This window comes from Amphiura filiformis, chromosome 15 (genome assembly GCF_039555335.1).
Source record: "Amphiura filiformis chromosome 15, Afil_fr2py, whole genome shotgun sequence".
In the NCBI taxonomy this organism is placed as follows: domain Eukaryota; kingdom Metazoa; phylum Echinodermata; class Ophiuroidea; order Amphilepidida; family Amphiuridae; genus Amphiura; species Amphiura filiformis.
The window spans coordinates 34014907-34033078 of NC_092642.1; positions in this window are offsets into that span (position 1 = coordinate 34014907).

Here is an 18172-nt window from a genome sequence, read left to right on the forward strand (position 1 = left end):
AAGAAAAAGTGATCCGGCCCGGGAATCGAACATGTGATCTCACGTTTATGAGACATGTCCCTAATCAAAATGAATATTATATCTCATCAAAACGAATAAATTAGCGTGTACTCTAATGTGTTTTAAATTCTGTAATTGCTTTCATTTGATTATCTTGTTTTATTGCTTGTTTTAATTCCTATATTATTAAATTTGTAAATGTAATTTGTGAATTGATTTTGTATCTATAAAAGTTGTTGTGCAATATTACTGTAGCTTCTTTTAATAAAATGTTGATACCTCGGGATCACGGTGTCCCAGTATGACCATTGACCGCAATGTCGTATAAAAAGCTTACTCAAACAGCGAGAAGTCAATTACCCCGGCTATTGTCAGTAGCCTTAGTCAGGTCACTTGGCTAATTATGCGTCTCATAAGGTCGGAATAAAATGGCCATGCGTGGCTGTGGATTCAACCTACCATGGCGATTTCTACCATGACGATATCGGGGCGATGACACTGTGCGCTGTTGAGGAGGTGTAGCGATCCCCCTATATCAACAATATATGGAGGAGTCTGGCCCAATCGCCAATGAAAGAGAGATGGGCACTCCGATCACTGTTTATACAGGATCGTCTCCTTTACTTTTTTTTTATACCTCCTGACTAAAATTTAATTGAGTTGCAAATATATACATGTACATGTAGAAGCAGTGGACTAATAGTCCATAGACTATGAATAGTCAGACTATATTTTAAATGTAATTTGAACAACTCCGAAGACTTTCAGGCAGGATCATGTTAGGGACACACCATTATATTCTCAGGGTGGGGGTAGGAAGTTTTTCAAAAAAAAAAAACTTCACCCACTACAAGACCAAAAAAAAACACTTTCCCCACCAACACTAAAAAAAAACCTCCCCACTTAACTGTGTATAATGCATGAAATTAAAAAAAAACTTCGCCGTATTCGGCGGCGAAAAAAAAAAAAAAAATCTTCCCCCAACCCCAACTTCCTACCCCCCACAGTGTCGACGTCCTATACGATAAATATAAATTTAATATTCCGTTGGTGAGCGACGGGCGAGTGGTATTTCACCGAACGCAAGAAAAGGAGTTCTATCTGATTGGCTAGCAATCGATCGCTTAGGTCGCTTAGTAGTCAAATACAAACTCAAAACTGAGCAATGTATTCAATTCGATTGAAATCGATATTCTATTATTGACGTAGATAAAGAGAGTGATAGTGTGTCAATAATGTACATTGTATTGCACCTTGATTTTACATGCATTCCTTTATATAATTATTTTCTCAAAGAGTTGAAATGATCACAATTTTTACCCAGGATTTCAAAACTTTACCGCAAAATTGCAGTTAAACATATCCACAGCAAAATACCGGTCCTCACTAATTAGTGTATTTAATTTCCAGTTAGTGTATTTAAGATAAAACCTGTGATTTATCTGACAACAAATAAAATGTTCTTGCAATAGAAATATCATATGGGATACTGATATGGTAGGCCGCAACCGCCACAACGTGGAGCTGCTACGCGTAGCTGACTTTTTGCTCCGTGGAGCCAAATTGACCAATCATGATCATGTTAGAGTTTTTCATTACTCGGAGGTAAAACTGACCAATCAAGTACGACTTACTCATTACGTGAAGCGAATTTATTCATTAAGAATTTGCCAGACGAGCGTCACGTAGGTGCAAGATATCCTCGGTCACGAAAGTTATGATTCAAAAAGTAGTTTATGAAAAGTACGAACCGACTTATTATTAAGATGGACATGCACTCATAAGAAACTCATACCGGGACTCATACAGTATTGTACATAACTATATAGCTAGGCAGAGTGGTGGTAAACCATGCACACAGTTCTGCGATCTGCAGTGTATCGCCGGGAGCTAATTTGTATAACTTGCGCGGTGTGGCCTGTGGAATTCGACCTTCAGCAAACTGCAAACCAGTTCGGATTTACTTTATATACTAGTAGTAGGCCATACATACTGTAGTTACTGTCCGTTTTCCTATACACATTACTCAGTGCGCTCACCATTGACGCGTGACCTCTACAAATAGTGTATGTTAGAAGTATAGGCCATTGCCTAGTTGACGTCACTGTGTAAAAAATAACCGGCCAATTTTTAAAGTATTCTCAGAAATTCTAGAAAATATAGTTTTGTAACATTTTTAGCTAATTTAGGTATTTGGAAATATTGGTACTTTTGTGTTTTAGGAAGGATATGTAAACGACAGATAACACCAAAAAATATGAAGAAATTATTTCTAAACCGTGTTAAGTCATTTTAATGTTCAAAGAGCTCTTGAACATAATTTCTTAGAAGTGGCTCTATACCTCAAAAAATAGATTTTTCTGATATTTTGTGCAATGATGCATGTTAGGGTGTTGACTACTTGTGTGACTAAAAAAAATTCAAAAATCGGCTCGTTGCCATGGAAACGGCCAAAACCCAGATTCTGTCATTTTGGGCCAAATTGGCAGTGAAATTAGTTAAAAAACATGTTATTTCAAGTGTTCGCTGCACCTACGCCATACAATGCTGGTACATTACATTAAGTTCATGTAAAAGGACATATATTCATCTGATGATCAGCATATTTAGAGGTCAATACGTCATTCTTAAGGGTACGTGCAGAGCCCATCTGTCAGGTGTATTTTCACTTTTTCATAAAATGTCATTTTAGCACCTAAAATATCATCATGAAAATCTACAACCCGGTGTTCCCAGGATTTTGTCCATTCTAGTGTGGGTAGTACAAGCTAGGTACTTTACATTTTAATAAAAATCAGCTTGGGCAAATGTTACTTCTAAATAAAGTGTTGCCAGAAAAACCGTTACTTTTGCAAATTGACATTTTGTCAATTTACGCCTTTTTGTCAAATTTTTTTGCATTTTGGCAAATATTTTCCTTCAATGTGAATCCAAACAACACTTTTTCGTCTTTGTAAATATCTAAACACTGAAAACTAATTCAAAGTTAGTGTTGCCAGAATTCTTGATAAATCACCCAATATTAGCATTTTAGTGATTTTGTGTTGATGGTTTAGTTAGGAAATGCTTATTTCTAATTTTCATACATCGAATGTACATAGTATTATTAGACCCGGTTAAAACTGAGCTAAGTACCACTTGAAGAACAAGAAATTCTCATATGGTTTATCTGGACCAGTTTTGCATGGGGAACAAGAATTTCTTGGGTAAAAAGCCCGTAACCTGAGAACTTTTCCGTGTGGGCGCTTTTTTCAAAATGGCCGCCAAAATCTAATATATATGGTTAAATTAGTCACCTTAGGGCATATTTAACCAGATTTTGGAAGTTTATTGATAGCAATAATGTACTACAAAGTCAGGTTATTAATATGAAGGTAACAGGAGGTCACAGCTGAGGGCGCTTTTTTCAAAATGGCCGCCAAAATCAATGAAAAATATATATATGGTTGAATTAGTCACTTTAGGGGCATATTTAATCAGATTTTGGATTTTTATTCATAGCAATAATGTACTACTAAGTCAGGTTATTAATATGAAGGTAACAGGAGGTCACAGCTGAGGGCACTTTTTTCAAAATGGCCGCCAAAATCAATGAAAAGCATATATATTGTTAAATTAGTCACTTAAGTGGTATACTTCATCAGATTTTGGATGTTGGTATAGCGGTAAAGCATTACTAGGTCAGATTATTAATGCGAAGGTGATAGGATGTCACAGGCGAGGGTGCTTTTTTTTCAAAATGGCCGACAAAATTGAAGGAAAGTATGATATCAACGAAAAAGCATCAGGAAATGTTACTTAAGTAGAAAAAAGTAATAGTTGTCTTTGACTTTTTGAACTTATAATGAAGTACTTCAGGATGGTAAAAGTAGATTCTGATTTAAAATGGCGCCAATGACGACTACCAGAATTGCCTTTATGTAATAAAGAAGACCCCAAACGCAACTTAGAATGCCGCAAAAGTCATGAAAGGGTTGCTTACAATGTTATAAATTGTCCGTTTGTGCATGGTTTCAATGATGCATTTCTCTTTGTTTTAATCCTCAGGATCACTCAAATCGCTATTTTCTGAAAATTCTTCATATTTATTCTCTACCAATAGTTCTTGGACGTCCTCAGGCATTACCGTTTCAACCCATTTAGGTTCCATGTTTTCATTCCACCCATTGTCAACAATGTTTCCACCATCGTATACAATGACATCTGCTGCTCTCCATTCTCTTGCAATGACATTTGCGCTAAGGATATGAAGCGCCAGCGCCTGCTTACATGGTGGTAGTAAGGATATATCTGCAATCTTTTTATCTTGCCCAAATAATTGATGATATTGTCAGAAGCTTGGACGAAAGAGGGCAGACAGACCTTATCTTGTTTGATTTTGAAAAAGCATTTGATAAGGTGTCCCATCATCGTTTGCTGATGAAAGCAGAGCATTATGGTATCAGAGGAACAACCTTGGAGTGGATTTCGGACTTTCTCACAAATTGATGGCCAGTTCAGCACTGAAGTGGAAGTGACTTCTGGTGTACTCCAAGGCAGCCGGGCCGTTGTTGTTTGTCATATTTACTAATGACCTAATAGCCTGCATCAAGAACTCCTCGGTTCGACTCTTTGCAGATGACTGCATCTTGTATAAAATAATTACATCACATGAGGACAGTCTGCAACTGCAAGTAAAAGAATTGGATAATCTGCAGGAGTGGGAGCAACAGTGGATGATGAAATTCCATCCATCAAAATGTCAAGTCATCCATATCACAAATAGGAGAAATCCCCTCCAGAGCTCATACTCTATTCATGGCCACACACTTGAGGAAGTTGAATCTGCCAGGTATCTGGGCGTCCACATTGACTCCAAACTCAGTTTCAACACCCATATCGACAGCATCTTTAAGAAAGCAAACTCCACCCGTGCATTTCTCAGTCGTAATTTCAGTCACTGCACACGCAAGACCAAAGAAGCAACGTACACCACTTATGTCAGGCCTATAGTTGAATATGCAGCACCTGTCTGGGATCCCCATACCCAAAAGAACATATAGAGACTTGATCAAGTCTAGCGCAGGTGTGCTCGCTATATATGTCACCAGTGACTATGACAGGAGGAGCAATGTGTCTGCTATTCTACAAAACCTCCAGTGGCAATCTCAACAAGCCAGACGGCAACAGAGCCGGGTACTGATGATGTATCGCATCAGATATAACCTTGGACATCCAGTGGAACCAGTACATTACCCAATCTGTGACAAACACCAGAGGCCATGATTCCAGATTCCAGCTTCAGCACTGCAACATTCAGGTCTACCTGCACTCTCTCTTCCAGAGAACAGCCAATGACTGGAACCTTCTTCCGACAGATCCAGCCATCTCGCCGTCCCTCAATGCTGTCAAGTCTGCATTGGGGCTCCGCAGCACCAATATTCCTCCACCGAGAGCTACTTTTTATCGCACATCGCACTGTACATATGTTGCACTGCTGTTTTTGAAGCTGCGTTCCTGATTCTTTGTACATGCCCAACTTGAAATGTGCCTGTCATCATGCATTTGATGTTACACTTACCGTGGAAGAAGAAAAGAAGAAGAATATAATTATCTTTGATCGAAAGTTTTCAAAAGAGAAAAAGATTGCAGACCTTACTACCACCATGTAAGCAGGCGCTGATTCTTCATATATCCTTAGCGCAAATTTTATTGCAAGAGAGTGGAGAGCATGCAGCAGATGTCACTGTATACGACGGTGGAAAAAACGTCCAAGAACTATTGGTAGAGAATGACTATGGAGATTTTTCAGAAAATAGCGATTTGAGTGATCCTGAGAATTAAAACAATACATCAGTGAAACCATGCACAAACGGAACAACACTTTTGCATCATTCTAGTTTACAGGTTGAGGTCTTCTTTAATACATAAAGACAATTCTGGTAGTCATCATTGCCGCCATTTTAAATCAGAATCCACCTTTACCACCCTGAAGTACTTCATTATAAGTTCAAAAAGTCAAAGACAACTATTACTTTTTTTTTCTACTTAAGTAACATTGCTGACGCTTTTTTGTTGATATCATACTTTTCTTCAATTTTGTCAGCCATTTTGAAAAAAGCACCCTCGCCTGTGACATCCTATTTACCTTCGTATTAATATTCTGACCTAGTAATGCCTTACCGTTATCAATAACAATATCCAAAATCTGATGAAGTATACAACTTAAGTGACTAATTTAACAATATATATGCTTTTCATTGATTTTGGCGGCCATTAAAAAAAAAAGTGCCCTCGGCTGTGACCTCCTGTTACCTTCATATTAATAACTTGACTTAGTAGTACATTATTGCTATCAATAAAAATCCAAAATCTGGTTAAATATGCCCATTAAGTGACTAATTTAACCATATATGTTTTTTATTGATTTTGGCGGCCATTTTGAAAAAAGCACCCTCAGCTGGGACCTCCTGTTACCTTCATATTAATAACTTGACTTAATAGTACATTATTGCTATCAATTCCAATTCCAAAATCTGGTTAAATATGCCCATTAAGTGACTAATTTAACCATATATATGTTTTTCATTGATTTTGGCGGCCATTTTGAACAAAGCGCCCTCCGCTGTGACCTCATGTTACCTTCATATTAATAACCTGGCTTAGTAGTACATTATTGCTATCAATAAAAATCCAAAATCTGGTTAAATATGCCCTAAAGTGACTAATTTAACCATATATATTGGATTTTGGCGGCCATTTTGAAAAAGCGCCCTCACGGAAAAGTTCTCAGGTTACAGGCTTTTTACCCAAGAAATTCTTGTTCCCCATGCAAAACTGGTCAAGATAAACCATATGAGAATTTCTTGTTCTCCAAGTGGTACTTAGCTCAGTTTTAACCTGGTCTATATAGATTGTTATATGAATGTTTAAACACCTGAGAACAAAGTAAGTGTTGCCAGAACTCTTGATAAAACACCCAAAATCATATATATATTTATATGTGCCACGATCCAACATCAATTTTTTTTTTACTATCATCAATATTAATGGTAATATCAATGTAGGTCTATTAACAACTTTATCAATAATAATCAAAAATATTAATATCAATATAAATAATAATCAAAAGTATTAACATCAATTTGGTTTACTATCATCAATAATATTAATTAAATAATATCAAATATATTAACATCATTATCAACAATCATCAAAAATATTAACATTAACCCTAGAACTACTGAGCCATATTTTGTAACACGGACTACGAAGGTGGGTTGCAACCCCCTAATTTTCAATTATAAACGTCATATACCGTTGTATTTGGAATCAGTGTATAGCTATGGGTCTGCTCTACCCAAGTGATATCAATAAGTACAAACATTCCTGACGTCATAATGTGAGGGCGCCCATGCGAATTTGGACAATTTCATCTATGTACAAAAGTATTGGCAAAATTGATTTTCGGCTAAAAATTCTACAAAGAATGTGATTTTGACCGAATTTTCTCCTAAAACTAACAAGTAAAATGTCAATAGCTTATAATAATTTTACATGAGCGAAATGAAAATAATTTATTTTACTGTAGAAACCATTGGTGGCCCTCTATGGTCATCTTTGACAGCCGGTCCTACCCCCAGGTAAGGTGCTGGGTAAACATTTTTACACTAATATGAGTGCAAAGGATGGATCTACGATTAGTTTAGGTCGGGCGTAAATGCGCGCATTTTTTTATGACGGATAAGAAATCTTGGGGGTGGTACTTCGTACTTCTAGGGTTAATATCAATAATCAAAAATATTATCATCGATATCAATAATATTCAAATATATTAATATCAATAATACTAATGATCAAAACTATCAATATCGATAATAATCAAAAATATCCACATCAATATCAATAATATTTAAAAATATTAATACCAATATCAATAACACTAATAATCAAAACTATCAATATCGATATCAATAATAATCAGAAATATTAACATCAATATCAATAACAATCACAAATATTTATATCAATATCAATAATAAGCAAAATATTAATATCAATAATAATCAAAAATATTAATATCAATATCAACAATAATCAAAACTATCTTAATATTTTAAAATTGATATTTATATTAATATTTTTGATTATTATTGATATTGATATTAATATATATTTTTGATTATTATTGATATTATTATTGATATTTTTGATTATTATTCATATTAATATTTTTGATTATTATCGATATTAATATTTTTGATTATTATTGATATTGATGTTAATATATTTGATCATTACTGATTTTGATATTAATATTTTTGCTTATTATTGATATTGATATTAATATTTTTGATTATTATTGATATTTATATTTTTGTTTATTATTCATATTAATAGTTTTGATTATTATTCATATTCATATTAATATTTTTGATTATTATTGATATCGATATTAATATTTTTGATTACTATTGATATTGATGTTAATATATTTGATCATTATTGATTTTGATATTAATATTTCTCATTATTGATATCGATATTAATATTTTTGATTATTATTGATATTGATATTAATATTTTTGATTAGTATTGATATTGATATTAATATTCTTGATTATTATTGAAATTTATATTTATATTTTTGATTATTTTTTATATTAATATTAATATGTTTGATTTTTATTGATATTAATATTAATATTTTTGATTATTATTGATATTGATGTTAATATTTTTGATTATTATTGATATTATTGATGTTAATAATTTTGATATTGATGATAATATTTTTGTTTATTATTGATAATGATATTTATATATTTTTTAATTATTGCTGAAATTATTATTATTGATCCAGTCCAGTAAGGCTTGAGTGACCAATTCAAAATTCAATAAAAAACAAAGAACAAAATTAATACCCATAATTACCCTGACTATAACTTTGCACCAGATAATACTAGAACCGTGGGGTTTTCAAAATTTGAAAACGCTTTTTAGGACAAGCTATTGATGATAGTAAACGAAACTTTTGACGTTGTCAACCTTAGCGTGAGAGGACCCCATCCTGGCATTATGATTTTGGGTGTATTATCAAGAATTTTGGCAACACTTACTTTGTGCTCAATTGTTTAAACATTCATATAACAATCTATACTACATGTATGTACATTCGATGTATGGCAATTAGAAATAATCATTTCCCAACCAAACCATTAACAACAAATCATACTATCAGTAAAATACTAATATTGGGTGTTTTATCAAGAATTCTGGCAACACTAATTTTGAATTTTCAGCATTTAGATATTTACAAAGACGAAAAAGTGTTGTTTGGATTCACCTTGAAGGAAAATATTTGTGAAAATGCACATAATTGTGACAAAAATGCGTAAATTGACAAAATGTCAATTTGCAAAAATACCGGTTTTTCTGGCAACACTGTATTTAGAAGTAACATTTGCCCAAGCTGATTTTTACTCAAATGTGAAGTACCTAGCTTGTACTACCCACATTAGAATGGACAAAATTCTGGCATTACCGGGTTGTTGATTTTCATGATGATATTTTAGGTGCTAAAATGACATTTTATGAAAAAGTGAAAATACACCTGACAGATGGGCTCTGCACGTACCCTTAAGAATGACTTATTGACCTCTAAATATGCTGATCATCAGATGAATAGATGTCCTTTTACATGAACCTAATGTAATGTACCAGCATTGTATGGCTTAGATGCAGCGAACACTTGAAATAACATGTTTTTTAACTAATTTCACTGCCAATTTGGCCCAAAATTACAGAATCTGGGTTTTGGCCGTTTCCATGGCAACGAGTCGATTTTTGAATTTTTTTAGTCACACAAGTAGTCAACACCCTAACATGCATCATTGCACAAAATATCAGAAAAATCTATTTTTTGAGGTATAGAGCCACTTCTAAAAATTATGTTCAAGAGCTCTTAAAAGCTTCTCATTTTCAAGAACGCTGGTTAACAATAAGCAGACTATTGTCTCATTTCGTAAACAAAAGCCCACAGTATTGTTACCTTGCATTCGCTTTATAATCGTTCACCCAACTGAAACTATAATACCAGCACATTGCTCATTGCACAGGTAAAACAGACACACGTGCAGTGTGTATTTAACCAGAGAAGATCTGATGTAACATAGTTGAGCTGTTTTCATTGAGTGTTATCTTGGTTTAATAGCTTTTAATAGGGTTTAAGTCCTTCAAAGGACGTGGTGAATTCTACTGTAGACATGACTGCATCATGATTATTTTAAAGTCAACAACATTCAACAATATGATCACCGTGATAGTATGACAGTATCAGTACCGCGTGGGTGTCAGTGATCCTGGCCTGACACAGTAGACAAACAAACAAACAAACACGCCACACACATTACACATGCATGCAAGGTAACATTGACTATACACTAATCAAACAATGGTATTTGTTTAAAATCCCCATAGTAAACATTAATTTTGGCAAGAGTTTTCTCTCTCTCTCTGGAACGAGGATGCATCCACTGGCTCCGCGTAATGAAAAGATATAACATGATTGGTCAATTTAGCTCCGCGAAGCGAAAAGTAAGCTACGCGTAACAGCTCCACGTTGTGGCGGTTACGGCCAGCCATATACTGATCATGCGAAAATCGTAAAACATAGAATAGAAACAGTGTGGCAGGCTCTCAAAATCTCAAATTGTATGCTTAGCCTGAGTCGCACGGCCTATCTCGAACAAAATCACCATGCGTAGCTGTTGAAAAACGTGAGAATTCATCGTACTATCACGGCAATTTTGACACGAAGATATAGGGACGATGACGGTGTGCCCCCCCTGAGTATCAAATGGTGCGTCCCTTAGGCCAGAGATTTACTCAGTTGCTGAGGCGGTGCAAGCTTACGACCTTGAATTATTTAATTTTGCAGCTACTAGTAATCAAACAAAAGGTTAAACCTCAAAACCTCACACTATGTGCTTAGTGTTTGAGTCCCATTCCACCCTGCGTACTACAATCAAAGAAATTAATGTAATTCATAACCTCATTAATAAACGCGATGCGTGCGATCCAATCATATTTTATTATTTGTGAAAACACGAACGCAAAACGAGGTCATTAATATCTCACAATTGACCGCAAAATGCGTAATTGTTTCAATGTCGCACACAATTGACCGGCGTTTGCGTGTTATTGTGCGTCGAACAAACTGCGCGCGAGCTGGCTGCCGTATTTGGATTGCACGCTACCATATTTACACAGATTGTGATACGAACTTTTGTTATTGGTCGTTCTGTTTTTGCCTGATCGATTTTTGGAAAGGAAAGATGTAAAAAATCATCTATTTTTATAAACTTTTGAGCAAACTTTTGTGTTATTTTGTAAGGTGAAGAGATTAAAGTGACGGTTATGAATGTTGTTAATTTTGCATCGGTAATATGTCGATACGGCCCTCGGGATATTCCTCGGTTCCAAAGGCAAAATGTTTAGATTTTTCACAATGCCCTCCAAATAACAGACTACCCCGTAGTCCACTTGCCCATTGTGCATACTCTGGATATTGTATTTAAGCTTAAAACTCTGATTTAATTAATGTGTGCACAATTGATCTTTTCAGTCACCCTACTCCCTCTCTTTGTTAGCTTCCCAAGTGGACTACTGACTTTGCCTTGCGGTTAAGATTTTTAACACGGGATTCTATGGAGAGTTAGGCCAATTTCTGGCCTAACTAAAATTGGCCATGATGTAATGCATCTTTAAATGGATCTGCCTTGTGATTGGTCGCCCATATCTCGCTATGGTTTAAATCTTCTGGGCCCGCGCCATTACCATTAACTACACCGTACACAACTGTCTGTGGTATTTGCGGCGCTTTTTGTTGACGCGAAAGTTAATCTCTCATCAAACATCTAGCGCGCGATGCTTAGTACTTGTGCTTAATGGACTGATAAACAAGTATGCTTGACAGTGTGTTTTTAGAGAGCAAAGTCCAGGGGGTAATGTTCTGCTTACAATTCAAAGTCCATAGTCGAATTTTCGGGGTTCGCTATCAATAAACTGGTAGATTCCAAAATTAGAATTGTTCAGTATTAAAGTGAGCCCTTATAATTATGCAAGATAAAGTTGCATTCAATTACTTTTATTGTCACTAATCATCTGATATTTTTAACTCTTTATGACCATTTTGCTATTGAATACTTTAATTTTAATAAACATCAGTATAATTTTGAGTTCAACGAAATGGATTCATCATGACTAATAATAACATATTTTTAATAAAATTCGACTATGGCATAGTCTATCCAAATAACCGATGCGCAGTTATTAACCTCTAAATCGCCACCACTCTCCCCCAGTTCAATGTTGATGAAATTACTTTTTCCATTGGGCTCTCCAGTCTCCCCAATATTGATTGAGGGGGAATGGTTATAGTTATAATAATTTCACTTGACTATCAGAGCGGCAATGAAGAGTTCCAACATATTTTCAAGGTGTGCCAACTTTTAAATTCGTTGATTGTAGGTACACCTCGCTCATTCTCTTCCTTTTTATTGCATATGACACAATATTTGCTTGGTGTATCCTTGCGCATTTACTTCTGTCACCTCTAAATCAAAGATAGCGTCCAAAATGATCTCCGCTTTCACATACTGCAATATAAAGGCCTAGATCTTTAACTTTCATTATCAATACGTGATCATGACGCGATTGGTATCCTTGAAAAGATAATTTCTCTACATTTGTCCTAATCAAGAAAATTGTCCAAGACGGACTCTGTGACCGGATTTCATATCGTGACTGCTGGAAATGGTAATTTTGGGGTGGTACACAATCTCCAAGTTCACGGATACATCATAACAATTTAGCGTAAACACACAGTTGTACAAACAAATGTTAAATTCACAATTACATCTATCTTTCTCAAGATAATGCAGTAAACAGTTCGATTACTACGTAAGGTAAAAAGTTTAAGAAATTGTCACAAGCCTTAAGCTTATAAGACTTTCTTATATTTTGCAAACAACATACCTTTTTTTGACGGTGAATGACCTGATCCAAGTAATCTGTCTAAACCACGAAAATTGTCCAAGGCGGACTCTCTAACCGGATTTAAATTACATATCGTGACTGCTGGAAATGGTATCTTTGGGTGGTACGCAATATTAAAGTTCACAGATACATCATATTCGAAATATTGATAGATACTTTTGTAACAATGTAGCGTGAACAGAGTCATACCGACAAGACAAGCTAAAATCCAGAAACATTTGCGGTAGATGTTTTGGCTCTTTTGATGTTTGGAATGCCATGTGCACTAAGATTTTCTACTACTTGTCCAAAAACAGTTTTTTTTTTTTTTTTTGCATCATTATTTTCTGGTGCCATGATCTTGCGGATAACACTCACATCCACGTTGCACGGGACCCACAACTATTGAAGCACATTTTCGATAGACGTTATTAGTTCTCTAGATGTTGATTTTCCACAGCTTGTCCAATAATACGTCCTGCTTGAGTTATGGTATTTTTTACTACAATTTAAGTTAAAAAAAACACGTCCTTGCTGCACGCATCTAATAACGCCGTCTAAGGCAGAGACTTCCCATGTAATGTTTAATAGCCATCCATGTTACTCATTATAACCAAAATGAAATTATTAATGTTTTTCGCTCATTTAGAAGATACTAATTTGTGGAAAGGTTGGATCAATTTTAGTGAGCAAATCCATATGATATTGTGATTCAGAAATCCCATTACTTATTTCGGCAGACTGAAATTACCGTGCATAATATTAAAATACAAATAAATTGATAATTTTGGCCTCCCTTTATGAAGAAACTAATTTGTAAAAATGGCTGGATCTAGTTTTAGTGCGTCAATAAATAGATATATCCATTAGTTATGTAGGGCAGAATGGAGCCACTTGGCCTTCCAACGATATGCTAATGGTCGCCAAATCGCATATTATAAGAATATCATTGAAGTATCTTGCACTCTGAGATCAAGTGACATTTATTTTTGGTGACTTTTAAGAGACATTTATTAATATGTCATTTAAAAAATAGTCAACTTGTAAAAATATTTTCTTGCTGAGGTTGTTCAGTCACAACTACTGCTATTATCCCCAACATGACATGACACTGTGACACTGTTAAACAGCACTACACACAGATCCTGCACAATATACAGTAAATCACATTTTCCGCTTGAAACTCCGCATAATATGCAATTTAAAGGGCATATATCTTCTTAAAAAAGGAGTCATTTTCATTGTCCTCATAATAGTAGCTTGCCAATGATACGATGTTGTCCGAGCAATATATATCTGTCCCTTAATCACGACTTCAATCATTTATTATTTGAAATATTTTAATAATTATAAATAGTAGGGTCATATTTGGACCTCCAGTGACCATCATTTCTGAACAGCAATTTTTTGATGGATTCTAGTACTTTGGGGTATTTTAAACAAAATAAGCTCCTATGTCCCTCACCAAAGTGTGGGCATTAGCTGGGAGAGGCCAAAATCCAAAATGGCCGCCGGCGGCCATTTTGAAAAGGTGAATTTTCGGTATCTTCTGAACGCTTTGGTCGTTTGAAGTCATTAAGGTGTCATTTTCGACTAATTTTGTGGTGAGAAATCCATTAAAGGCATTATTTTACCAATTTTTGGCCATCTTCGTCATCAAATCCAAGATGGCCGCCTTTGGCTGTACTAGAAATACATTAAATTATACAGTACATTGAGAAACAACTCATAAAAATGTATTACAAGTGCACTTAATTCATCGTTTGTATTATAAATTGAACACCGATTCAATGTTTGTAATATTTATTCACAAATGAGATCGTCTGCTACTGAAAACAATCCAAAATGGCCGCCCATAGCAACCAAAATCCTCATAGCAACGCATCAAAATAACAAAAAATCAACGTTTTTTGACATATATGTGCATTTATTATACATATTCTTAGTAAATCAAGGTTGACTGATTGTAAGAAAGTGAAAGAATGGTCATAGGGGGTTGAGGTAAACAAAAAGTTCAAAATGGCTGCCCTTAACAACCAAAAACATCACAGTAATGCAGTAAAACTACTATAAAATAAGTGATTTTTGACCTTAATGTGTATGTAATTAGTCTTATCCTAGCAAATCGAGGCCTATTAATTAAATGAAGATACCAGTTTGATCAAAGGAGGTCAAACAAGTCCAAAATGTTCAAAATGGCCGACCAAAGGAGACCATAGCAACCACATTTTACCTAGCAACGCAATAAAATGTCTATAAATCATGCACTTTTTGACCTGGTTGAGTATTCAATGTGTCTTTTTCTAAGTAAATCATATCCTATTGATGGAATGAAGATAACAATTTGGTCAAAGGTGGTCAAACTACTGAAAAAATATCCAAAATGTTCAAAATGGCCGACCAAATGAGACCATAGCAACCACATTATTACCTAGCAACGCAATAAAATGTCTATAAATCATGCACTTTTTGACCTGGTTGAGTATTCAATGTGTCTTTTTCTAAGTAAATCATATCCTATTGATGGAATGAAGATAACAATTTGGTCAAAGGTGGTCAAACTACTGAAAAAATATCCAAAATGCTCAAAATGGCCGACCAAAGGAGACCATAGCAACCACATTTTACCTAGCAACGCAATAAAATGTCTATAAATCATGCACTTTTTGACCTGGTTGAGTATTCAATGTGTCTTTTTCTAAGTAAATCATATCCTATTGATGGAATGAAGATAACAATTTGGTCAAAGGTGGTCAAACTACTGAAGAAATATCCAAAATGTTCAAAATGGCCGACCAAAGGAGACCATAGCAACCACATTTTACCTAGCAACGCAATAAAATGTCTATAAATCATGCACCTTTTGACCTGTTTGAGTATTCAATGTGTTTTTTTCTAAGTAAATCATATCCTATTGATGGAATGAAGATAACAATTTGGTCAAAGGTGGTCAAACTACTGAAAAAATATCCAAAATGTTCAAAATGGCCGACCAAATGAGACCATAGCAACCACATTATTACCTAGCAACGCAATAAAATGTCTATAAATCATGCACTTTTTGACCTGGTTGAGTATTCAATGTGTCTTTTTCTAAGTAAATCATATCCTATTGATGGAATGAAGATAACAATTTGGTCAAAGGTGGTCAAACTACTAAAAAATATCCAAAATGCTCAAAATGGCCGACCAAAGGAGACCATAGGAACCACATTTTACCTAGCAACGCAATAAAATGTCTATAAATCATGCACTTTTTGACCTGGTTGAGTATTCAATGTGTCTTTTTCTAAGTAAATCATATCCTATTGATGTAATGAAGATAACAATTTGGTCAAAGGTGGTCAAACTACTGAAAAAATATCCAAAATGGCTGACTAAAGACGGCCATAGCAACCAAATTCCACATAGCAACGCAGTAAAATTACTATAAATCATGTACTTTTTGACCTGGTTGAGTATCAAATGTGTCTTTCCTAATCAAAGAAGGCCAAACATGTCCAAAATATTCAAAATGGTCGAATAAAGGTGACCATAGCAACCAAAATTCAAATAGCAACGCTGTAAAATTTATTAATGAGATTGTCTGCTATACCTCGTAAAATTTAGAAAATGTATATATTTTTTATATTTTAAAAGTCATTGGCCGTTTTGAACCATAAGGGGTTGTTTCTGACTAATTTAGTGATAAAAATCCATTCCAGGTACTATTGTTAGGTTTTCTGGCCATCTTCATCATTAAATCCAAGATGGCCGCCATCGGCTGCACTACTAGAAATCCACTGAATTTTGCAGTATGCATTTATTTAAATGAAACCGATAAAACCATGTTTTGAGTGCATCTTATTCACTGTTTTCATTATTAATTCAAAAGCTATTCAATTCTTGCAATATTTATCCACAAATAAGATCGTCTGCTACCTCAACCAAAATGGCTGCCGGCGGCAATTTTGAAATTTGTAAACAATTTTGTATCTTTTGAATGCCCAGACAATTGTCCCAAAATTAGTTTTACCAAATTTTAGAATTTCTAATTAAGAAGTAAATTTTGTAGCCCATTATGAAGATTCTATCTTCATTCCATCAATGTGCTTTCATGTATTAGGAAAGACACATTTGATACTCAACCAGGTCAAAAAGTACATAATTTATAGTAATTTTTCTCAGGGGCGTAGCAAGAGCCTCGGGGGCCCATGGACAAGAAACAGTGCGGGGCCCTTTTAGCAGGGCTAGATTTACAATTGCGCCTGTGCATGTTCCTCACCATGTTTTGGACCAAAATGTGGTAAAATTGCAAAATTTTGCGCGATTTGCGCATATAATTCTAGCCCTTCACATAGCAGAATTTACCTAAAATTGGGCTAAAATGGTCTGAAATTTTGTATATTTAATATGCTTATCTTGCTTATCCATGCTTATCTGGAATTTCTACCACCACTGTCGATCTTATAGTAGGCCCCCAATTTGTAAACCAAACTTGGCCTCTTTTGCCTTCCTCACGGTGAGTTTGGGGCCTCCAAATTTTGGCCGGGCCCGGGTAAATTCGGCCCTGCCTTTTAGCATCGCCTTAATCCGCGCTTATTTCATGTTCTCTTTTGCTTGGGGCCCCTGAACTCTCGGGGCCCATGGACTTCGTCCACCCTGTCCCCCCGCTTGCTACACCCCTGATTTTACTGCGTTGCTATGTGGAATTTGGTTGCTATGGCTGTCTTAAGTCAGCCATTTTGGATATCTTTTCAGTAGTTTGACCACCTTTGACCAAATTGTTATCTTCATTTCATCAATAGGATATGATTTACTTAGAAAAAGACACATCGAATACTCAACCAGGTCAAAAAGTGCATGATTTATAGACATTTTTATTGCGTTGCTAGGTAAAATGTGGTTGCTATGGTCTCCTTTGGTCGGCCATTTTGAAAATTTTGGACTTGTTTGACCTCCTTTGATCAAACTGATATCTTCATTTAATTAATAGGCCTCGATTTGCTAGGATAAGACTAATTACATACACATTAAGGTCAAAAATCACTTATTTTATAGTAGTTTTACTACACTGCTGTGATGTTTTTGGTTGCTAAGGGCAGCCATTTTGAACTTTTTGTTTACCTCAAACCCCCTATGACCATTCCTTCACTTTCTTACAATCAGTCAACCT